We start from the raw sequence: 24,344 nt of genomic DNA, 5'->3' as shown, positions 1-24,344 counted from the left end.
CCTGCTGTCTTGGGCATGTGTGTAGACACATCACCTGGGAGCAGTTTGCTCCAGCTCAAACAGCTCTGGGGTTTCTTGCTTTACATTAATTGCATGTATAGACGCCCCCAGTAGAAGATGGCAGCTTTTAAATGGATCTTCTGCAGATATTTTTTAAAAGAGCTATTTAAAAGTACCTTGAATAATTCCTGGTTGCTTTTCATCATCAGTTATGAAAGTCTGCATTCGGAATATACATGCTCTGAGATGCAGCATAATCTGTGGTAATTTCAATATTAAAGACATATCACTAACCATCACAAACAGCTGTATCATTTTAAAACAATCACTGTCAGAATATTCTTTCTTTTATTTTCTTCTGAGGAAGCTGGGCCTTTGAAGCTACATAGATACAATCAGTAGTACCAATTATACTGAGGTAATTAGCATTTTTGCAATCTATAATGTTTATGTCACTTTTGTAGGCACATGAGTGAAACTTCTGAAAAATAAACTTGTATGGATATTTACTACCATCTGAATCTTGAAGATGGTGAAGTATAAAGTCCAAATATGACTCAAATGAGCTTTAAATCAGGAAAAAACAATAAAACAAAACAGAAAACAATTTATCACTATAAATCTCAATTTTTAAATTCATCCAGACAAAAGTCTTTGGTAAACAGTGAAGAATTTTCTATTCCCAATAGTGTAAGAAAAAAGTTCCCAATATTTGGTATAGAAAACAGAGGATAGTGGATAAAAGGATAGTAGTAAAACAAGAGGAGAATATAAAGCAGGAATATGAGAATAAGAAATGTAGAGAGGGAGACAAGACAAAACTAGTTCAAAAGAGGGAAGCAGGATTGAAAAATGTGGAAATATGGATGAAGGGGGGGAAAGCTGGTGAAACTAGGAAAGGTAAAGATGACAAATGAAGAGAATGCAAGGAAAGAAGATCTAAGAACTATAATCAGTTGATATATGAACATACTTCCTAACAGCATCTCTTAAGTTAGTTTTCTTCTGAAGAGCCTCAGCGTTCTCTTTCTCTTTCTCTTTCTTTAGCTGTTACAGTTACAGGAAAAACTAAGGACCTAGACACAAGAATGAGTTAACCTACTAGAAATCAAGCTGTCCTAATTTTAAAAAACTGAGCACAATACACCCCCTAGAAGTGATGTAACCCCACTTTCACAAGTGCATATGTGCCCCAAGACAAATCAAAGACAGTTTTCTCATGCTTTCAAAATGCAAAACCTGTTTATTTGTGCACAACTGTCCCAGTGTGATTTGCTTTAGGTTTATGCCTCAAGGTTAACTTCTCCATTCATGTGTCCATGGCGTTAATATATTTGATAAAGGCATGTCTATGTGAGAATATAGTCAGTCTTGAACAGCTCCAAAAGGTGTGAACTATACCATCCATCTCATTGACACATTAAGTCAGACATCCAAGGAAGATAATTTAAGTGTCAACACTTTTAACTATTTAATTCCTTATGTAAGAGAGCTGGGATGGTCATCTATCTGCTTATTTCACTTTGAGTGACATCTCATTTTGGTGCCACAGGTGGATCATTTTTGGGAAATGCTACATCTTAGTTTATTACTCTGCTAAGACTGGGACCAGTCCTAAGGAGCCTCACAGAACCTGTGGACATACTGAAGACCAATTAAGAGAGAGCCAAGATCAAAGAGCCAGTACAGATTTGATTTGATAATAGTTTTCACATACATGAAGGGCAATCATAGGGAGGATAGAGATGGGCTTTGCTCTGTGGCTGTAGGGGACAGGACTAGGAGCAACAGGCTCAAACTGCAGCAGGGGATATTTAGTCTGGAGATTAGGAAAAACTTTCTGATTTTGGGGTAGTCAGGCTTTGGAACAGGCTACCTAGAGAAGTATGAAATCTCCATGCTTGGAAATTTTCAAAATCAGGTTAGACAGACACCTGGCTAGGATGAATTTATCTTGAACAGGGGACTGGACTAGATGATATTGTGAGATTCTTTCCGGCCCTACTTCTTTATGATCCTATCATCTACAGCAAGTGGCACCAAATTTTGGTGACTCCAATGATCGGAGCTTAATTTGTAGGTGGAACCAATGACACACAAAAAAAAGTGGAGTTTTCAGGTATGTATATCCCCAGACTATAGTATTTATACCCCTATCCTACAGAAAGGAAGCACAGAACCTCACAGTGAGATAGGAAAGCTTATGGCCTTAGACAGGCAAAAACTCCACCCTGGATACACACTCAGCTCCATCTATTATAGCAAAACAGACACCTTTCCCTGTACTTAGCTTGCAAGCCCTGCATTGTGTGCTGTGCTACTAGGAATGACACATATCCCTGTGTCTTTACCACCTACCCAGTATTCATGGCCTGAAGGAGTGAAAGAAAGCATTTGTTGTGCACCCTAATCTAAAACTATTGTTTTGTGCCATTCTTTATGTGGCATTTGTTAATCCCTCTGCAACAGCCTATTCACTGTCACACCCTTCATTACCTCCTGCATGATTACTCTATAAAGGAAACATACACAACATTATATAACTCAACAAATCTACCATGACTATTTTTTTTATATTCACCAACAATACATTCATTATGAAAAACCTTAGAGAAAAGTCTGACTGAAAATACAAGACATCCCAGTGACAGTTCCTATATTATTTCAAAAAGCTTGCAAAGAGCATTTTTCCAACTACTCAGTTGGTCTAATAAAAGATAACACATCTACCCAGAGAGCCTTTACTTCCTTTCCATGGGAACTCATGCCAGAGTTGAATATTTTCCTAGGTATGCTAATAATGAAGAGACATCTGGGAAGAATTTATACCATCCCTTAACTGTTGTCACCTACTGGGAAAAAATTTAAACTAAACAGCTCTTCTATGGTTTCTCCTTTTTGTTCTTATAGCATAAGGAAATGTGTTACTGAGTAGAACTGTTGTGTTAACTGGGCAGTCCTCACTACCACTTATTTAATTTACCATATATGGTAGCATATTGTAAGTTCATTTCAAAAGCTGGAAGTATCTTAGGAAGAAATATTTACTATTAAGAAGGTGTGAGGTTGTAATAAATGAAATGGCAGCTGCATTTTCATAATTTTCAGCAGAAACTATGTAATACCTGATACGTTCACAGAAAAAAAAATGATGCTACCATCTCTCCATTGGAAGGACTTCACAATATGTTCCCAGCTCTACCATTACTATAAGGAAATTCTCTGAGAATGATTATATACTGACTCCTTTAGATATTTGGCAATAAACTGAGCACACCTTGAGTATGAAAACTAGTAAAGAATAAAAGACACTTGTAAAGAGTTAAAATATGTTGGGGTTGTGTGTGTGCATGTATGCACTTGCACATGACAGAGGAGGGGAAAAAAGAAAAAAAACCCAATAAAATATTGTGAAAAAATGAAATTACATTTTAAAAAGATATTATAAGCAAAATACCCTGGTCCCTGACATATTTTCACTAAAAATTAGCAGTCTCTAAAAAAGAAAAAAATACTAATTTTATAAGTATTCACAGAAAGGATCCCAATTTCTTATAAAGTAGAACTGACTAAAGACTTGCTAAAAGTTAATTGTTTTTTCATATTATTTTTTGTTGATTTGCTTCAACCAGTTCTGATAAAGTGGCTTTTCTAGATCACATCATTACGAATCCCTCAGAGCTGCCCTCTTTTACGCAGGTGAAAGTAGTTACATTGTGTTGGGAAATATGCAGTAAAAGAGGCAGGGGAAGAGAAAAGACTGGAAAAAAAAGGACTGTCTGACAGAAAACTGAATTCTATCCCTGCCTTTTCCACAGACTTTCTATGTGATTTTAGGCAAATCATATAAACCAGACTTTACATAGATGACCACTAATTGTGTGTCCTCCATGTCCTAAGACCTCAAAACAAGACCCCAGTTTCTGATTTGCAGAAGTGTTTAAGTACTCACAGCTACAGGTGTAATGAGAGACATCTATGACTAGGTGTCCCTGGAAGGTGTTATAAGGCTTTGGACTTCTCTTACTGGGTGCCTTGCCCCCACGCAACGTTAGGGTGAGGTTTGAGCTCGGATGCCACCTGGGTAGTATGGGTGCTGCCCTTTACTCACCTGCCATGAATTCTATGTTCTTGTTGGGGAGGCAGTTCCCTTCAGGTGGCCCCCAAGGATGATGATACCTCAATTCCTGTTCTTGCTTCGTGGGGCTCCAAACCTTCCCTTTACCCCACCCTTATCACATCCATGGCCAGGATGGATACTATCCTCTGCAGGCGCCCCCTTGGATGACTTCCCCTCTTCGCACAACTTGCCCACCTGCAAGTAGGTTGGGCCTTCCTGGTCAGTTTGCCCTTCACCACAGCTGGTTCTTTGACTTCAGGACAGTTAGTGCATATAAGCCAGCCCTGTCTTGGGCTAGCCAGGGCTTCCGGTAAAAATTGACACAAATAAACACCAGATTTCCACCGGAGGGCCCCCCTGGGATCTCGTCTCTCAGTGCCCCTTTTATAGGCCAAAGGAACAAAGAGACTTGAAGGAACAGATGAGGAACCCTCTTGTCCATGCGCCCCGAGTGACTGGGAGTGGGCCACCATTCCGTGCCCCACCCTGGTCCGGCTCCTCAGTTTGGCCAGCACTGGCCCCCAGCTGACCTGGAGTCGCTCCTGGTCTTCCCCGGCTTGGAAGGGTGTGTGGTTCCCACGCTGGGTTCCTCATGCCTCCTCACCATGCCTCCCATGTGGGGTAACTGCTCCCTGCCAGTGCCTCCCGCATCCTGTGCCAGGGTCCTTGGTTCCCAGCCCCCTTGCCTTCAGCTGGGTAATCCTCTTCCTTACTTCTGGCATCTCTGGGTTGATGTCCTCTCTTCCCTCTGCCAGAGTCTCTGGGTCAGTTTCCTCTTCTACCTCCTGCAGCATCTCTAGGTTGGCGTCTTCTTCTTCCTCCCCCAGCATCTCTGGGTCGGTGTTCTCTTTTTTCCCCGCCAGTGTCTCCGGGTCGGTGTTCCTTCCTCCTGCCATTCGCCACCACTCAGCTATTTTCCTGGCTGCTATTTGAGCAGCTCGTGGTTTCCAGAGGCTTCACCCATGTCCCTCGCTGATCTGCAGCTGTAGGCAGCTCCGGAATTGCAGGGCCACCACCCACGATTCCTCCTGGCTGCTGCTCTTCAGGATCCCTATAGTGAGTACCAGGGTGCATGGGGTGGGGGTCTGGGACCCCTTAGAGAGGCTTTCACTGCCCCTCTCACACTAGGTGTGTAAAGGGGTATACCAGAGGTGGCCAACCTGCAGCAGAGGTGCCACAAGTGGCATGGGCCACCTCTGTCTGGCATGCAGTAGATTTGGGGTGAGAAGCAGGGGACAATAAACTCAGCTAACAGATCAGGAAGCAGAAGGCAAAATAGCAAATTAGGCATGGAGCACAAGTCTGAGAGCAGAAATTAAAGCAGCAAATTGAGCAGGGTAAGGAGATTAGAGTAGCACTTGGGGAGGGCACAAGGCTAATTTGTGGTATGCCTGCCAAAAAGTTTTGCCCCCACTAAGCTATACAATGCGAACATATGAAAAATGCACTCCTAGGTATTATTATGCATTCTAAATGAGTTCATTCTTCTAACTTTCTCTGTGGCTCAAATTTCTATCTGTAAAATAGGGATAAAACACAAGGGTATTTCAAAGAGAAAATTATTGTATTTGAAGTATTCTGATACCATAGTGAGAATCATTATAGAAAAGTTTATGAAGCAATTATTTAAAATGTCTTCAGGGTATTTATATACTGCCCTCCCCCTGGGCCAGACTTCATTCTCTTATTGAGGGATAGCCAAAGAAGAAAAGGGATACTGCTCAAGTACAGTGCCAGGCAATGCCATACTGAGATACACTGCATACATTTTGCACACACTAGGTGCATCTACATGTGAAATTTGTGCACCTGAATAAACTCCGGCACAGCTCACACCAGAGTCTAATGCTCCTGGGTGCAGTGTCTTCATGTGTTCCTGGGACCACAACAATTGTAGCTGGGGCAGTCCTACATATGAGAAGATGTTGCACCTGGGAGCAGCTGACCTGGAACAGGGCTCCCAGGGGTTAGGCTACAGGTGGCCCATGTCAGAGCTGACTGGGGCACAAGGGAGCTACAGTGAGGGGGTAGCTGGTAGGCAGCCCCCACATCCTAGACCGTCATGCCTCAGCCATCTCCAGTCACAGTCTACATATGCATTTAGGCACACGTAAGTACTCCGGGGTAGGATAGTACTTGTCCTATGCAGTACTATCCTATAGCAGAGTTCATTAGTTTACTGTGCTCTAATACAGACTGTGATACTTTACTGCAGAGCTAATTAGTCAAACCTGCAGTAATGTGCACATGTAGATAAACCCATTTTCTCCAAATTCAAAAGCAGTATAAACCATCTTGGTGAGTTTTACATGTATACCAGTGCATTCTGCCTATTAACCACATGGTATGCAAAATTGCTGAAGTGATATGAAAGGGTTCTATGACATTTTCTGCTTTAGAGCCTCAGTCCCTATCCTGTGAGCTGATGTGGAGCCAGACAACCTCTTGGCTGGCTCTGCTATTGCCCACAGTCTTTTTAAGGGACTCCTGATGGCCTATAGTGAAACCCCAGGTTTTCACAGAACACAGTTTGAAAACCACTGAACTACCCCAAAAGTGGCTATGCTACACCCAGGTCAGGAAGTTGCACATGTAGAGCAAATATGTTCTCTCTCAGTATGGCACTGCCTAGCACCATGGCAATGGTACAGGCATTGTCCTCAGTGTAGGGTTGAGCACTAAGCATTACTATTTTACAAGTTTACACACACTGAAAAATGTGTGGGAGATAAAATATATATTTAGTACCTTCGCATTAAGTAAACATATCTCATTCTGCAAGGAAAATAATATAGTATGTTAAAATATATTTAAAGGTATAACACCTATGTACAAGGGGCTATATTAAGATTGTACAATCATTGTAATTGGTAATTCCATTCCTATGTTTGGAATATCTGAGTACTTGACTGCAGTTTCACTATTTTACATGTGTGTGTGTGATGTGTGTGTGTTTGTGTGTGCGTATGCACACCCACATATTTTTTACACGCAAACACAATACCCCCACACACACATTATTTGTGTATGGCTACACATACATAAAATGATACATACACATAAACACACAAACAAACATACTTAAGATGGCATCAGTTTTAAATGGAACAATAAAAAAGAAAACCAAGATAGATTATTTCTTTGCCTTATGTATAAGAATACTGAAAATCTATATCCAACTTCTATCCACAATTTTTTTCCTTGTATCTAACCATGAACTTGCAGAAGAACTGGGACTGTTCAAAGACAACAGGATTCATTTAAAACACACAAAGTCTACCACAACATGTACAAAATCTTGTGAGATTCTAACTTCAACAGTCTAAAGTATAAAAGTTATGCTCTGTTCTGCTAACCTATCATGCTCTTCATCACAAAGTACTGTAGGACTGTGTAGAAACAATACTGCCTCTGCTCCTATAAAAAAAAAAAAAAAAAATCACTTCCTCCTCCTAAGAGCACTTGTCTTCAGAAGAATGACATAAACAATCCTAGTTAAAAACAGCACTCAAGAAAACACTATAACTAACTTCAGAGTACTGTCTGTCTCCAAGGAATGGGAGAAAAGTCAGATTAATATAACATTATAAGAAGGCTCATCTACACATGGAATTAATGTAATTGAATGATATACTCCACTGTCAGATAGCACCTAGCATCTAACTATCTGACGATGCTGTAAATTAGTTTACACTGGCCCAATTGCTGTGCATGTGTAGACTGCTTTACTGAGCAGTAAATTAATCTACAGTGCAGTAAAGTGCATGTGTAGATGTGCCCAGAGAGATTGGTGTAAATGCCTTACTAGGAGGTGCAGTAGCAGAATGGCTGTCACAATCAAATGTTCAATACAAAGCACATTTCTAAGGAGAGATGTAGTGATCACAAATTGAAAGTTAGAAGTGAGGTCAAACCTGAGCAAGAGTTCTGGATCCATTCCTTCCCAGGCTCTCTGGAAGTACAAATCTAAACTCCGATCAAAATCAAATGTTTTACTGCTTGGGCCATATTCCATATTTGGCTCACAGCAGATTCAAATTTAAATTCAAATTTATATTTGAATCTAGAATGAAGCTATGCAGCAGGGGTATTTACTTATTGGGAACAGAAAACCAAGCTAATCCATAACTAATATTACAGGTGACAAACCGAAATAAAATGCGAGACATCATAAAGTACAAAGAAACGGGCAAATATATATATGGTACAAGCAGTTAGAAATTCTCTGTTACTGAGGTGGAGATCTTAATATCAGAACCAGATTTTTATTTCCATTAAGTTTACAACATAAAAACTTTTTGCAGATGTGTTATTCACTTAATCTAATGTCTACATATTATATTGTAACATTTTATAAAGCAGCATTTAAATGCATTTAATTATTTAAAGAACACCATGAATCTGTTTTCCTCCCTTGCGATTGCACATAAAAAATACTACCACTTTCATCAGTTTCAACATTCTACTTCTGTCTCCCCTCCTATTATTCCGTCCAATCTTCATCTTACAATCTCTTTCCCCTCCCTCCATTGCTTCATTAATTCTTTCATTATTTGTTGTACTTAAACTTAGTTTCCTCCCATTTCATCTCATCTTTCCTACTGTTTTTCTGCTTCTATGACTTCACTCCAATTTGTATTTCCTCTATATCATGCCTCAACCATCATTCTTACCTCTTTTTTCTGCTACTTTCCATTAATTTCCCACAAAACCCCCTTTTCCAAGCATCCCCTGTCCTTAACTTACTCACCCATATACTTCAGCCCTCTCTCCTAGTTCTCCATTTCTTCTTCATTCTTCATGATGACAAAACTTCATTTTTCATTATTCACACTTTCTTCATTCACTTGTCCCTCTTAGCATTACCATCAGTCCTCCTCATGTGCTGTTCTCTCCACTCCTACCTGACATCCAGTCAGTAAGGGATGGTTTACCTGGGGAAGAGAGGAATGGATTTTCTGAGAAGAGCAAGAAAAACATCCATGAGCTACAAGGGGCAGAGATGTTTGATATATATAAACATGCATAAGAGTTCACTGAATTTTCATGCATTCAGATTTTCTGCACTGGATCTCAGTTTTTTGCTTTGCAATGCACAACACACACACTTGATCAGAAAACTTATTAGCAAGTCTCCTTCAGAAAGTTTCAGGAGCCATAGAACAATTTCTCTTTTTAACCTCAAGAAGTAAAAAGCAAAGCTAGTTTTCTCCCTAATGAGGACAGGCACGGTTGGATTAAACGATTAATTTATTACTTAAGCCTTGCTGACATTTCCCCACTACACATCTTGACAGTCCTTTCTGTGAACTTACCATCACCTTCGCAAGTTTCCCCTGGGGACCGATATTATCATAATGGGAAGCAAGAAGTGAATACCAACAACAGAGAAAATTAAAATTAAAATCTCCAATTGATCCAGTGTGAGGCCTGACTATACTGACAGCCCATCTGGTCTCAAATATCTCAGCCCTTCAGAAACGCAAGCAGAACTGAATGTGATGCTACCTGTATTCTCCTCCTCTCCTTTTTAATTACATTATTTTAAAATGTTTTCCCCTACTGATTTAGCTGAATGATACAGTTGATCATTTAATGATCTGGAAGCTGTCCAGCATCCCTCCCTGTTTTCTGTTGAAAAGTTTAATCCCATTTTCATATATGATGTGGCTAGAGCTCAAAGCAAAACTAAAATGCAGAAAAACAAAAAGGAAAATAAAGAAAGTGTTCATTAAGGATGTTTTAGGCCATGGTTTTGCCTGTTATTTGCTTCCCCTCCCAAACGTCCATCTGTCCTCCTCTGTGGTGGAGGTATGAATTCAACACTGACTTTTATTAAAAATTTCTCTAAAGGTAAAGAAAACTTTTAATAAAAATATCAGTTTGACACTATAAAATCCACTGTTTTCATCACTAAGCAAAATGCATACAACTTCCTGTTAAATTTATTTCCCTTTGCAAAGAATTCAACAGTACAACACTGGGAGACAACAGCTAACTAAACCCTTGACCTAACGTATTCCCTTCAGACATCTTGACGAGTTGTCAGTTGTTGAATTAAAAGAAACATGGCCTAACTTCTTGTCTCACTATATTGCAATGGAGCTTTAGCAATGTTTTATGTCAAAATCAATACTTTACAAATTCTGACATATAGCTAAATTTATGCAACTTTTCAATTTGCAGTGGCTTTATATTATTATTATGTTCATGACTGACTCACAACTAAGAATGGGGACCAGTTGTGCTCAGCACCGTACAAAAAAGAGTAGCAAAGCATCTCTAAGTCAAAATGCTGACACTAAAGAATCAAGACAGACACAGTTAGGGAAAATGTAGAATATGTTAGAAGACTGAACGGTGGGATTGGTGTAAAAATTTGATGTTAGCATCACATCTTTTGAAGGTGGGTTTAGTTTGAAGGGGACAAACTAAATTGGAACAGAAGTAAAGAAAGAGGACATTGAAGGGAAAGATATAAAGAGAACGGGGCAGGGGAGAAAACAGTAACAGCTGCTGGCATGGGCTGAAGCTCAGGTGAAAGTTATGAAGGAGGGCTGGAGTCAATCGGCATAGAATAGTGAAAGCCCAGCCAAAACTGTAGACAGTTCTCTGAATGTTCAGAGGTTTGTAGAACAGTGATGCCTGATAATGACATGTGCCCACAGGAGTCACTGAACAGTCACATTTGTGATTTAAATTGCAATGCAGAAAGCACCCAGGATGCCCCCTGTCTGCAGGTTCAAAACAGGCAAAGGAAATCCATGAGAACCTGCTCAACCCTCATAGACTCCCTGAGCATTTCGTGTGTGTGCTCAGCAATGGTCATGTAGAATTCTTCAACCTCTGCATGCTACCTGGCAAAACACATAGCAGTGAAAAATAACTTTCTTTATCCTATTTCTGATCTTTGTCAGACACTGGTAGTGGTACATTCTCTCTTTCGCCCTCTGTCATTTGGCTTCTGTGACATAGTAGTGGTTGGTCTAGACCACAGAAGCTGGGATGCCCATCTTTGTGTGGGCACTGGTTTTCCTTTTCCCTGGAAGCTTTCTGGGCACCTGTCTCTGACTGCATCCACTTTCTGGTCCCAAGGTGCCATCACAACTATTTGTAGGTGTTCATCTTGAAAGTAGAGGAGGATGAACAGGATTTCATTTTTTTAAAATTTGCTGTTACCTTGATAGTATGAAGAACTCCCAATCAACAGTTTCAGCTTGCTGATCAGTGGACAGGCTTCTTCACCCGAAAACTCTCAACATGACAAGTGCACTCTCCCCTATGCTTCCTAAAGAGCCAAGGAAGTGGGAGTTACGTGGCCATGCTTGAGAAGCCATCAAGCAGCTACAGGGTACTTCAAGGACTTGTTGTACAATTAGGGCCCGTGATCACAGAATTTGTGAAACACAGCAGGCCAGTCAGGATGAGGGAGTCTGTGGAGCATGATCTGTTGACTTAAGACATCCTAATTCCCCTTGTCTATAACTGCATGGCCCCCAAACCCTGATCCATCTCATTCTGTAGTGGAATCAGCACTTATCCATTGATGTGAGGGAATCCAATGGTCTTTGCTTGCCTCTTACTGCAAGAGATGGTGGTCCCTGGTGACTTTGACTTGTGGAGAGGACAAGTATACTAAGATGGGTCGCCATTGCATTTGGCTCTGGCCTGAAATGTCAGGGAATGCCTAATGATGTACTTTACCCTCCACTATGAAAGTCAGACTGGGATGCCATGAGCAGGACCATCAATCCATCACTAACTTAACTATCAACTAATAAATGACAAAGGCTGAAGACAGGTGGCCACTTCACTGTTGGAAGCACATGGCATGCAAAAGGAGCAGGCATCTCCCTGCCCTGCTTATTTCTGCCTTATGGAGATTAGCAGACTATTCTTGTGAAGAGTGCATAACCCTATGAAATTTGTAGTGTATTGAAGGATCATGATCAGGACCCCAAAAACCTTTAATGGGTTTTCTGCCACCTTCTCCCCTCCACAACCCTGCATAGCGTCAGTACTCCTAGTCCACCCCATAACCCATTGTGAAATGGCCCTGGATGTGACAAACTGAGTTGGGAACCAGATGGAGGGAACCAGATGGAGCTCAGACTGCTTTCCAGGGCTGGCACCATCATTTAGAAGAGTCTAAGACAGTACAACCACGGTTTACAGGGAAACCTGAACTGCCACAGTTATCTGCACTGTTAGACCTAACAGCAGACCTGATGATTCAAAAACTGTTTGTTTTCTCATTTCCTTGCTAACTGACTTGCAACATGTTGCCTGTAATAAAGTGTCCTTTATCTACCTTTAATGACTTGTTTTCATAGGAGTGAAGGTCATTGATGATACTTTCTCAGAGCAGGAGCCAAGGTAAAAAGCTGAAGGGGATGGGAAAGTGAGTATTCCTATTGTGTTTCTGGTAACGGGAGAAATGAGGCATTAGGTTTAAGTTAATTGACCATTTAACTGAGTGGGACTCATAAAACAATGAAGGTTAACAATGTCATAGTGACACCACTACAAAAACAATGTTGGTTCCTTTAAATTACCTACTTTGTTTAAAGTTGTACCTATTAACACATCACACTTTCAAGGGGGATGGGAGTAAAGGGGGTATGGCAGGACAGTCCCTAAGCACAGCTATGCAGGTCCAGTGCAGCCCCAAACTGCAATTCTGCAGGGGGTTGAGGAAAGGCAGGAGGGAGTCACATTTCAGCCACTGCCAGGGGTCCAGCAAGTCACTGAGAACTCCAGCTCCTCACCCAACTATTACCATAACCTGACCTCCCCTAAGCCAACCCTAACAGTGATACTTACTATCCCCACTGTTCTCTCATGGTCTAGTAACTCTGGGGCACCAATCCATGTTGGGAGATGGCTGGCTGGGATGTTGAACACTGGGGGAGGGCAAGAAGTTCCAGACTCTCAGGCTATGGACAGAAGTTACACATAAACTGGTTTAAGTGATCAGAAAATAGTTTAAACCTGTAACAGAATAGAAATTCAGTGCACATAAACCTGTTTCAAAATGGCTGAAACTAGTTTAAGATAAACATAGTTGAATGTAGTATCAGACTTACTTGGGTGAAACTGGTTTATGAAACTTCTGTCCCAGACCCCTTCCTGGTTCAAATTAAATTACAGCCCAGCATGCTTTCCAGACTTGGGACTATGCTGTCTGTTCCAGAGAGCAGGGCTGTCCCCACCCCTCTGCTCCCTAGCTGGAGCATTGCAAACTGGCTGACAATGGGGTGGGGAGGGTCCAAGCCCAGCTAGGGATGCAGCCCAATCTATGGGGGAGAATTCCTTCCCCAGGCAAACCACAACTGGGTTTTGGGGTCAGGGAGGGGGGTTAAAACCCCTTCTCCCACTCAAATTTACTGCTGGCTGCAACTGTGGATTACAAATCTCAGAGGCACCTGGAAGCAAGAAGAGGAAATGATGAGCAACCCTGCACAGTCTTGCTTCTGTAATTCTGGACTGCAAATTCCAGAGGCCTCAGGGGCAGCAGGAAGAGGCAGTGAACACACAGCCAGAGAGCTGTGTTCGAGCACTGCCCCCCTCCCCCCCCCCAACTTCTGGCCTGAACCACTGTAGGCATATGGCTACATTTCCCAAATCAAAAGGTAAAGGTCTGTTCACTTCTGTTTCAATTTAATCTGTACATCTTGGACTAACCTGCACTTCAGAGTTCTCATTGCTATCCTGGGCAGCATGGGACACTGTGTTCACCACGTTTTTAGATATGACCATGTCATTTACAGCAAAGATGTAGGACAGTTCCTCACAATGGGTGCACATAACCCTGCATGTGCCTAACATGTGGTTGCTGTATGTGTCTTTGCAAACCGCCGCTTTAATACCTTGCAGTTGGACTGACGCTGGGCCCAGGCATGACATGTCCCCAGCTGCCATTTTCTCTGTAATCCATTCATAGACCACCTTGTTTTGGTGGCTTGACCAGAGCACCCTCTGATTCCTGATGTCACAACAGAAGGTATTGTCATCCACTACTTTCTCTCTGGTCCACTTGTTAACTGTACTAGAGTTACTAGACTGAGGGGCCATGGTGCAAGGAGGATGGATGGATTTGTGAGGGCATGGGGATCTAAACTCACCTTGGTGGGTGGTGCATGGGTCTGATTGGTTTTCCACAACAGCTGGATGGTTTGGTCAATGAAGGTTCCTGTTGGTTGGTGGTATTTGTAGTTCCTTCGGTGAGTGTAGGTTCCAACACTGTTTGTGGAGAAAAATCAGGTGATTTGGAAAATATAATTATTTGTCATTCACTGGACCTTTATTAAATGTTCAAAGAAATATGAATTATAAAGGAGGAAAATATAGAATTTCATTGTTATGAATGCCATCTAACATAAGGATTGCATCATAAAATGTCTTTTCTCTGTGACAATAAAATGAATGGTGAAAAGGGACTGTGCAAATCCTGAACAAAGCAAAAGTCCTAACTTAAAAGAAAAAAAGAATATTCTGTAGATTATTTCCTCCTATTAATCAGATTTTAGCTTTTTATCCTGCTAATTGGTATGACTTAATGAGTTCTTTTAGCCACTTCAAAATGTGTATCCAAAGTCCTCATTAGGAAAGCCTTCCATAAAGAATGTTTTCTGGTAAGCTTTTTGCAGTTATGTGTAGGTATGAAGTAAGTATACATCAAAGAATATCACGTACCAAATATCTGAAAACCAAAGTAATTGTAAAATTTTACTTCAAAATATCTACACAGTTGGTTTCTAAAAAAGAGATGAGAAATTAAAGACTTACCGAATAATATATACTATCATTAAAGACAAGGACAAAATTCCTGTTGATATCAATAAACCCCCAAATTAGCCCAAAGCACTATTTAAGAAACAGAAATCATTGTAGACAAAACTAGCAAAAAGAAAATAGAAGTGGCTGGGTAGACAGTACTACAACTTCATTTTTACTTGAAGACATTGGACTTTGGTCTTCTATTTTGTCTGATATAATTATATGCGCTGATATAAAGGAATAAAATTCCTTTAGTGTAGTAGGAGGATTTTATCCTATTCTCCTATCTAATCAACTGGCCTTAACAGATCTCCTGACACACAGGATATATAGATAGGATATATCTATATATATGGAAGCACTTGTTTAGCAAATTTTATGGAATAAATGTTAATATAGATACCATGGATCTTTTTCCCTGACTACATTTAAAAGGTACAATGTTTTAACACTCACTGAAGAAGGGAAATGAGCTTTAAAAACAGAAAACAGAGGGCTTAAAATAAAGGCAAAGGATTAAAATCAGGAACATGTTAAAGAACAGCATATATCACAGGGATTCAAGTCCCCCATGAGAACCAGGGCTGGTGAACAAGAAACTTCTGCTAGCTGTTTGAAGAAAGCCTCAGGTAGCTCATATTTCTTTTCTAGGGGTATATAGTCACCCCCCACCATGACATCACCCTTGTTGCTCTCCCCTCTGACCCTAACCCAGAGACTTTCAGCAGATCATTTTCCAGTTTTATACTGGAGCTCTGAGCAATCATACTGCTCTTTTATGTAAAGCACAACTCCTCCTCCTCTTTCCCCCTGCCTGCCCTTCATGATCAGTTTATACCTATCCATGACAGTACTCTGATCATACAAGCTAACCCAATAAGTCTCTGTTATTCCAACCACATCATAGTTCCATGATTATGCAAGGACCTCCAGTTCTTCCCACTTGTTTCCCAAGCTCCATGCATACGTGTACAGGCACTAGAAGTAACTAGCTTTTTGCCCTGCTTTCTCAGGAAGACTGAGAAGGCCTCCCCTGTTGCTTCCCTCCTCCTTGTGCCTCCTACAGGTTGCCCAGTTGCCCACTTACCTCAGGGCTTAATCTGAAGTATTTAAGTGGAATCTAAGAGATGCTTTGTCAAAACAACCAGGCAGACTGTGAGAAAAAATAATTACATCTCTCCACCTAAAAGCAGGTCACAGTGCTGAAATACCACTTCTGTGCAGGTACTACTATAGCACATAGGCCACGTTGGTAAGTCTTACTAATCTATAAACTTTAAGCATAATTTTATATTAATCTAATTACCATTCTTGCAAGCCATTTTCCTCCCTTCCCCTCCCATTCTTCTTCTTTTTGCACTAAACTATTCACTACATGTATAGAGCTTAAGTCAATTTAATGCCAAGAAATTCAGGTGGCCATTTCACCCGCTCCCCTCATTTAAAGGTACTATGTGGTCTGGCAGCATTAAAAACACATTCCAGTTTTCCTTTAAGTCAGTAGATTTTACCCATTGTGAAAGTTTATACTGTAGCTAAACATACTATAGAATGCAAGAACAAATTAGGAAGAATTTGTGGTTTCCCACACATTAAAATCTCACTCACGTAAGGTCATATTTTAGTCTTTGTTAAATGAATGAGTTACCAGAATTTTAATGACTAATATATTCTGAGGATGATGGCAATGTACCATAGGATCTTGACCTTTTCAATAGTCTCTGTTTTGATTGAGTGGATGCCCCATTCTGCTTTTACAGTCAGTCTGAAAGAAATACAGGGGGAAGAAGCGAAGAAAGGAAATGACGAAGAAAGAAAATGACCATCTGATCAATATCAGAATAATGAAAAGGTCAAAGTATATGATAAAAATGTACATAATAAGTTATATATTATAGTTCTAGTACTTTATTTTCTAAATAAATTATGTAATCTGAAGATAAATATGAGGAGGTCAACCAATTTTCGTATGTACATAAACAAGATGAGAATGTTTTGTCTTCAGGAGCTTTCCAACAGGACTGGGTGACATGAGATCATGGATATTTTTTCCAACATACTTAAAAGGTTTCTTTCCAATACAAAATTGAAAGGTGAACACACTCATTTTTAGGTCCTCTGATTAGCAGAATGTGAAAGGGCAGAGTGGCCTGTTTATAATTTATTGTTCATTATCAGAAATGATAAATACCAGAAAACCTGTGTAGCTGGCCAGTGACTGTCATCCTCCCCTGAGGTCCCTTCCAATCCCAGTGCTCTGGGGGAGGGACAGAAAAACAGCATAAAAAGCATTGTTTGTACTGAGCTTCCTCTGTGATTTGATGTCAGCTTACTGACCTGTGTCTTCAAGCAGCTCAGCAGCATCAGAAAGGCTATCACTTCCTACTTGCTAGCCTGTTCCTAGCAAGTAGGCTCCAATCCCTTTTCCTTTCCTAATACCCTTTATTATTATATTAATTCCTTTTAATTTATTCCTTCCCAAAAATCCTCTTTTTTTTCGTTAGTCTATTTTGATTCTTTTTCCCCAGAAAACAAATTTGTGCTTTGTCTCACAGTGTGCATACCATTCACTGTGCAGAAGAGCACAGCATATATTGCATATTATAATACACAACGTATACAGGAACACCTACATACATTTATATTTTATTTATTACATAAATATATACATACAATTATCTACATATATTACATAAATACATATTACATTACAGAAGAACACAAAGATTTTCCAGCACACCAAACACACTATGAAGCGTGCTGGAAAGGCAGCTTGCAAGCAGTTAGGGAGGGACGGACGAGAGGTACAGGCGGAGCTGTAAGTTCCCGCCCCTCCCTCCCCAACTGAGATGCAGTCTCTTTCCTACAACTAGTAGGCATGAGGTTTCTGGTTCTACTGGCAGCAAGGAGAGGGGAACAGTGCTACTGCCTGCATCTGCATGCCCTCCAATAGCACCAGCCATACCCCCCACACCATGACAACAAGCAGAACCAGCATGACAGTCTCCTCCACTACCATTTCACTTCTTAGCCTGAACCTTCTAGTGCCATAGGAAGACCTGGAGGAAGAGCTGGAGCTGGATATGAGTGCAATAGTGAAGGAAATTCTGGGAAAGGAGAGAGAATCAGCTGAGTTTGTGCTCCGCACACCTCAAGTTTCCCTTAGAGCCAGGTCTCTTTCCCCAGAAGGCTGAGGTAGATGTTGTGGAGGCAAGTGACTCAGCTGAGTCTGCTCCTCCTGTTGCTGTGTCTCTGCCTGCTGAGGAGGGGGAAAAGGCAGCATCCGCACACCTACCCACATCCCAGAAGTGAAGAGTTAGTGTGGTCTGGGATCATTCTGAGCTGGCAGATGATCCCACATAAGCTACCTGCCTGCACTGCAGAGCCAAAAGCAGCCAGGGCAAGGGAGTGAAACTCATGAGCACCACGGGGGTGCTGATGCATCTCAACAGGTACCACTTCCTTGACCTTGTCCTCCTCAGCCTGGCACCAATGGGAGTGTGCCCAAAAAGAAGTTCCCCTCTTACTCCAAAGCCCCTGTCCCCTCAGAGCAGAAGCAGGCCACCCTGGAACTGTGGGGGAAAGGTGGGCACACAGGGTGGCAGCCCTGTTCCTCTCCAAGGTGTCCCTGACTTTGGCAGCCTGAGGAAGAACCTGAACTTGGTGTGTTTGCTATTCCTAGATGGAAGGAACAGTAAATAAGCCAGAGGCTGGCAAGCAATGCAGGCAAGAAAGCCAGTCAGTGAAAATGGATATAGAGGTGTCAGGAGGTAAGGGACAGGCTGGGGTGGGGAGGCACCAAGATGTAGCAGCGTAAGTAAAAGTGGAGAGGTACCTGGGGAGTCAGATGTCCAGGAAGCTGCAGTATGTCGTAATTTCAATGTCTATATTGAGCACATGAGTTTCTGCACCTAGGAGGTTGATAAAGTGAAGTTCATAGGCTCATCTGTGAAAAGTGGTTTGTAAAATCCCTTTAAGGATCAGGCCTGAGAGATTGGAGACAAGTAGTTGAGTGTTCTTGTCTTTGATAGATTTTTGGTGTGCACAGTTGTTGCTTGGTGGGCAGTTTTTGCTTGGTGTCTCCTACATATTTTCCATCAGGGCATGTGGTGCCCTGATGGAGATATGTACTGTGAAGATATCTCCATACTGGAGATATTGTTGGCAGATTTTGCATGTCTTGTCATAGCATGGTCTGGATCCATTCAGTGCATTTTGAGCTGTAGGAAGTTGGCTTCTTATGATGAGGTTAGCAAGGTTTAGTGCTTGTTTGAAATTATAAACCACTTTTCACAAATGAGCCTATGAACTGAACTTCATCAACCTCCTAGGTACAGAAACTCATGGACTCAGTATAGACACTGGAATTCTGACACACTACAACCTGCCGGACATCTGACTCCCCAGGTACCCCTCCACTTTTACCTGCTACCTTTCCCCCTGCCCCAACCTTTCTCTTACCCCCTGGCACCTCCATTTCCATTTTCACTGACTCACTTTCTTGCCTGAATGCCAGCTTCTGGCTTCTTTACTATTACATCCAGGAAGAGCACACACACCAACTGCCGGTGCTTCCTCAGCCTGACGAAGGGTTTTTCAACCCAAAAGCTTGCTAAGATATATTTCTCCAACTATTCAGTCGGTCTACTAAAAGACATCAGATGATCCAAAGAATCTTGTCTTTCATGTCCTTAGACCAACAAGGCTACAACCTACAGCCCTAGCACCTATCCCTGGTCAGCTGACCAGAAGGAAGCAGGACCCTGGGCACATCTTAGCCCCATGGCTGGGACTGGAATGGAAAGTTCTCTGGCAGCTGCTGGATAAGAAGCTCTTGCAGGAAAAGAAAGAAAGGATCTGTGACAGTTTGGCTACTAGTGCTACTGTGCTACTTACCTGTTGTTATTTAAAGTGGTGGACTGGAATGAGGCTGTAGGGGAGGAGGAGATCACATTGGGGCACACTACTGTGTCATGTAGAAGCCCCAGCACCAGTGAGGTCACAATGACAGGGGCATAGAGAGCCGAGTGACAATAGAAGTTAGAGTGAGACCAAGACCTCATTACAGGAATGATATTGATCTATTATCTGTGAGACATGAGGTGTGGTAAGAGGTGGTTGAAGCCATGTATCTATCCCATAAGGTTTAGGGTGTCCCCTTGAGGCACCTACTTAGAGCAGGTCCCAGCAAGCAGTCCAAGAGCCTACGGAGTTTAGTGGGGTCCATTAGGACCATGACTGAGCTGAAACTCAAAGGCAGCCTCTCTATCTATTATCTTTTCCAAGACTGGGCAGCAGGTGAGAAGAGAAGGTGCCCGCAGGGTGGAGCTGGCACAGTCACAGGGACGTAGGGATATCATGGCCATCTCTAGGGACCCTATTCCATGGCAAAGTGCCATTTCCCAGAAAGTCCTGCACCTACCTCCTTGAAACTTGGCAGGCTTCATGGCCTCAGCATGCTGCTGTTTTCACCTCACTCTGCCTTAACACACATTCATGACATGAGTATTGCTTGTCAGCAACTTGAGGTGCAGTTTCCCAGAACCCCCTGCAGCTATCTCCTTGAAATCTGGCAGGCTTTGTGGCCTCAGCAGGGGCTATCATGCCTGATGTTTTCATCCCCCTGCACCTTTACACTTACAAGTGATATGAGTTTTGCTCTGAACAGTTTGAGGTGCAGTTTCCCAGAAACCCCTAAACCTATCTCCTTAAAACTTGGCATGGTTTGTAGACACAGCAAGAGCTACCATCCTTGATGTTGTTATTTGAATAAGGAAAGAAATGAAAAAAAATTATAGGCATTTTTGTGATTAACCTATAAGCATAACGTTGAAATGCATCAAAACAGTGTTGAAACAGTGAAAACGTTTTGATGAAAATAAACGGAACAGTGTGCCAAAACAGCAAAACTAAACACAGTCCCTTCAAAATGGCAAAACAGAAATCACAATGAAATGGTGCTATTTTGCACTGCCCTAATGTTATCTCCCTCCTTTTCCCATTCAGCCAGACCCTGGGCATGGGTCTGGCTGAGTGGGAAAAGCACCACAAAGGTAATAGATATCTGCCACAATTAAGTGGTAGAGTCAACCATCTTTTGTTGCACCACTGATTTTCCTTTCAGGTGGTACAACAAAGAGTGTCAACATGTATTTGCTCAAAAACGTTATGGCAGCACAAGTGAGACTTCAGGCAACATCTGTTTCCACCCTGAGACATATTTTAATAGTCTATATTTTCACCACATTTCTATGAAGTTGAGGCCTAGAAAAGATTTTGGGTCTGTGGAATTTTGAGCTACTTCTTTGCAGGGAGAGGGGAATACATGGCTGGAAGCAGCTCTATTTCAGCAGAATAGTTTCTGAAGGGATGGATGCTAAAATAAGTTCATAGCATATATTCTAACACACAATATGGATTTAATATAGCATGAAAATATTAAAAGTGAAAGTCAAGGGATAGAAAAAGTCAAAGTCAAGGAGGAGAAAGTCTTTAAATACCTATATACTTATGCTAGGATGTGGATATTATTGACATCTGTTGGGATGTATCACATGGCTAAAATAATAAAATCCCTTGATACACCCATTTAGTAAAGGCTGACTGAACATAAATGGAGAGGTGTAACATGGTACATCAGAGATGTAACATCTGCTTTATAATTATAGGAAATTCATAAGCACAGGGTTTGTAATGGTAATGAATCAATGTACTAAATCAAGTAATGATGAGATTAAGATAGGCTGTGTTATGGCTCACCAGATCAGATAAGAGATCAAGATGAATGGCTTCTTGACCATCTACATGGAGGAAAAAATATGTCAAATGAATTGTTATAGAGAATTTCAATCTAAAAAATTTATGATGTAAATTTTGTTGTAATAGCACATTATTAGATAGTATAAAAATAACAGAAGATAGCTTGCTTACAAGAAATATTATAACTAAGTAATTTTATAACAGACTTCAAGTCTAACAGGTCAATATGAATTTGCCATTGAATTAAAAAAAAAGAAAAAGAAAAAGGAAAAAAAAAACCCACTATGGCTGACTCACTGCAGGCAACCAGGATCTAATTTCATTACTAATGCATGAAGAATACTGGTCAGAAATCTATTTCTTTCACATTTTAAAATGGTTGACTTTTCAAAGCTGAAAACAAACATGTACTAAACTGTGTCAAAGAAAAATGTTAAGGAAGAACATGGAAGACAGTTGTGAATTGATTCAGGTATCTGTATCAGATGCTTCAAAACACAGTTTTGTAATCATGGAGGAAATGGGGAGAAGCCCCCTGATTTCACCTACTCTTTACCCCAAAACAGGCTATGAGAACAAGTGAAATAACAATTATACATACACCAGAAAAATGGGAAACCTATAGCAATGAGTATAAATTATTGAAGAATGTTAACATTGTAGCAAAACCCCATTTTTCTTTTTCTTTTTTTTTTTAATACATTCCTTCCCTTTCCCCAACCATTTCTGACTTTGTCTCTCACTCTCTATTCCCTATAGATAAGTATAAGTGAGCTAAGACACAGGATAAGCTTCAGCATTTTATTTTGGTAGCAAGTTGTATTTGTTTTGTTTTTTCCCCTTCTTTATATTATATAATTATTATGTTTATATTGATTTTTTTCCGTTCTATGTTACTGTTTTACTGATACTATATGATTTAGGCCTGGTTAGCATAAGTCATAAGTTAGCATAAGTCATGTCAAGTTTCCATTTTGTTTGTCAAGTCTCCATCCTGTCCCCAGGCCTGGTTGTGTAAACCATGACTTATACCTACCCCTCCTATGTAACTTGGTTCCTGAATGGATGGGGATGAATGAGGGTGTTTGAGAGACAATGGCAGTAGGTCTAAAAATAGTTCCCTCTGAATGACAGAACTATCAACACAAATACCTGGACCAATGACCCAGCCCTTGGAACCACCCTCAGCATTCAAGAAACAAAAGATGAGGCAACCCACCATTGTGCCAAAGCTGCACATGCTCAGTAAGAACACCTGGAGCCCTCTGGAACAGGACTGACCTTGCTTGGACAGGCCTTCCCCATAGGAGATCAGAGGTAGTCTGCCCCATAAAAAGGGGTAGTGAAGAATGACTCCTTGGGACACCCTATCCATCTGGACCAGCACCATGCCACACCACCTATCCACCCAGAGGCCCTGCTGGTGACCCCTCTCTGGACAACACCTACTGGACAAGGACTCCTTGCCAGCCTAGATAGGTAGCTATCACCCTCTACCCCCTCTTCAACCAAGGACTTAGAGTCTGCTTCTCTTCCCCAGCTGGACTCCAACCCTTCCACTGAGTCTCTTTCTCCTGCTGCCATTGTGAGTGTGAGTGTGAGTGTGTGTGTACCAATAACTTCATGGGGTTGTGTAGTGTGTTGTCTGTTTAATAAACCTGTTATTTTGAAATCCCAAGTTGGATTTTTGTCTGTTTCCTGACTGTTTCCTCCTTGCCACCACTTACCTGCTCCACCAGTCTCTAAGCTGTCAGCCTGTTTCCAGCCCCAAGCTCCCAGGTTTCTGCCTCTCTCTCTCTCTTTCCTGGCTGTCTCCTCCTTGCCACCACTTATCTGCCCCACCCCACCAATATCTCAGCTGTCTGCCTCAGTTTCCAGCCCCAATCTACCTTAAGTAACCCCAAGCCTCGGTCCCTCAGCCAGCTTCTCTCTAATCCACCAGTTCTAATCTCAGTTCTGGCAACTTTCACTCCCTACACTTTAGCTCTCTTTCTCTCACCTTAACCTTCCCCCAAGTATTTCAGGTACCCCAAGCACACACATACATACTGTGCCATCCAAATTAGGAACTTACCTATGTGTAGGTGGGTTGTATGTGTGTGAACTGGTGAGTGTGTGTGTGTATATATATGTCATTGTGTGTATGATATGTGAATTAGTGATCTGTGTATCTGTACTGAGTGTGTGGGTATGGACAATTTATTTTTGTCTAACTTTTGGGGTGTATAGAGTATGTGCTTGAATTGGTGATAGGTAGGCACAGGCCTAGGCTAGTCTGGATGTGTATGTGCCTGAATTGGTAGTTCGTGTGTGTGTGTGTGTGTGTGTATGTATCCAATTGATTTGTGTGTTTGTATATGTGCAATTGTGTCACACCCTCCTGTCTAACAGCACAATATTGAGATCCTGAGAGTTGGCCTGACCCCACAGGGCAACAACAGTAGCAACATAACTACCATTTCAAATAGAAACATTTAAAACGTTTCTTCTTTTTGTCCCTTGTCATCAGCGGGGATCCTGGTTTTCTCTGATAAAAAGAAATAATTTTTAAAAATGTCTCAAATTCTCTGATAAACCCAACCAAATCCATGATTAAAATGAAACACCACTATATATACATATAGGTATCAATTGAACACAATGTTTTATATATATATATATATATATATATATATATATATATATT

The 24,344-nt window shown here is 41.3% G+C and overlaps 1 long non-coding RNA gene across 1 annotated transcript in view; it reads right to left on the bottom strand.

The window, feature by feature from the left end:
• LOC112551977 overlaps positions 1 to 14,348 on the bottom strand; it is a 140,906-nt gene extending 126,558 nt beyond the window's left edge. The window contains exons 1-2 of the long non-coding RNA XR_003096336.1: positions 14,245 to 14,348; positions 8,871 to 9,054 (exon numbers count right to left, since the gene is read on the bottom strand). This is a non-coding gene — a long non-coding RNA (uncharacterized LOC112551977). The remainder of the gene's footprint in view (positions 1 to 8,870; positions 9,055 to 14,244) is intronic.
• Positions 14,349 to 24,344: the final 9,996 nt, after the last annotated feature.

The sequence above is a fragment of the Alligator sinensis genome, unplaced genomic scaffold (genome assembly GCF_000455745.1).
Source record: "Alligator sinensis unplaced genomic scaffold, ASM45574v1 scaffold577_2, whole genome shotgun sequence".
NCBI lineage: Eukaryota > Metazoa > Chordata > Crocodylia > Alligatoridae > Alligator > Alligator sinensis.
Note: the sequence above shows the minus strand (reverse complement) of the source record. Positions and strands in the feature narration are given on the sequence as shown.